The sequence below is a fragment of the Tenrec ecaudatus genome, chromosome 2, assembly GCF_050624435.1.
Source record: "Tenrec ecaudatus isolate mTenEca1 chromosome 2, mTenEca1.hap1, whole genome shotgun sequence".
NCBI lineage: Eukaryota > Metazoa > Chordata > Mammalia > Afrosoricida > Tenrecidae > Tenrec > Tenrec ecaudatus.
In genome coordinates this window covers 37,519,188-37,520,467 of record NC_134531.1, presented here as the reverse complement: position 1 = coordinate 37,520,467, position 1,280 = coordinate 37,519,188, and the positions used below count along the sequence as shown (strand labels likewise).

General features: G+C 44.8%; 1 non-coding gene across 1 annotated transcript; it reads left to right on the top strand.

The window, feature by feature from the left end:
* The first annotated feature begins 838 nt into the window (after positions 1-838).
* Positions 839-971, top strand: LOC142442187 (small nucleolar RNA SNORA42/SNORA80 family). The gene has a single exon (XR_012783417.1). It is a non-coding gene; the product is annotated as a small nucleolar RNA SNORA42/SNORA80 family (small nucleolar RNA).
* Positions 972-1,280: the final 309 nt, after the last annotated feature.

The following is a 1,280-nucleotide window of genomic DNA, read 5'->3' as shown; positions in this document are numbered from 1 at the left end:
TATGCTCCCTCCTGGAAGGAGAAGAGAGAGCAATATTCCTACTAGAAAAATGTGCACAATAGCCCTGGGGTAAGAATCTAATTTTTAAAGGGGAAGTAAACCCAAGAAGTGTGTTTACTTTCCTGCAACAGGTGGAACTCATCTTTCTTATCTTTGTCTCATCCCCCACTTTTCTGGTGTTCCCATTTAGACCAGAACTTGGAAGCTTTAGGAAGGAGGACTTGGAGTTTACTCTTCTTCAATTCCATTCCACCCTATTCAATACAATGTTGATAAACACCACAGAACTACCACAGGGGAGCTACTGTAGAAATTGTGTAAGTGCTTGGGAGACATAGACTTGTTTTGTTCTTTGGATACAGATGAGAAGTGGGCATCACTAGGCCAATGGACACTCTTTTCTGGGAACCAGGAAAGTGATCATAGGATTATCTTGGGCAGAGTGGGATCAAATAAGCAGAAAATGAGCCAAGAACCAGGATAAAAAATATCGCTTAGACAGTCAGGGTGCAGTGTAGCAACGATGAAACATATAACTTTCCTCTAGTTCTTAAATACTTCCCACCCCCACTATCATGATCCCAAGTCTACCTTACAAAACTGGCTAGACTAAAGGATGTACACTGGTACAGATAGGAACTGGAAACACAGGAAATCCAGGACAGATGAACCCCTCAGGACCAGTGGTGAGAGTAAGTGGCGATACCAGGAGGGTGGTGGGAAGGTGGGGTAGAAAAGGGGAACCAATCACAAGGATCTTCATATAACCTCCTCCCTGGGGGATGGACAACAGAAACGCGGGTGAAGGGAGACATCAGACAGTGTAAGAAATGACAATGCCTGGGTTTGGATTTACGGCAGGTCCGATCCCATGGGCCTCTCACAGTGCCACAGGCCAAAGCATACTGCAGCCCCGGACCATTGCCTGGCTCTCTCCGTGGGCGTCAGACACTGGAGTGGGTGGCACAGTGAAAAAAAAAAAGACATGGCAAAATAATTTAGAAATTATCAAGGGTTCATTGGGGAGAAGGGCAGGGAGGGAGGGGACAAATGAGGAGCTAATACCAAGGGCTCAAGTAGAAAGCAAATGTTTTGAGAATGATGGCAACAAGTGTACAAATGTGCTTGACACAATGGATGAATGTATGGATTGTGATAAGAGTTATACGAGGCCCCAATAAAATGATTTTTTAAAATGACTTTGAGTCTGGCAGTGCCAAGAAGGAACTAAAGTAAAGGGCATGAAGACGTAAACTGTACAGGGGTCATCTGGGTGTAAC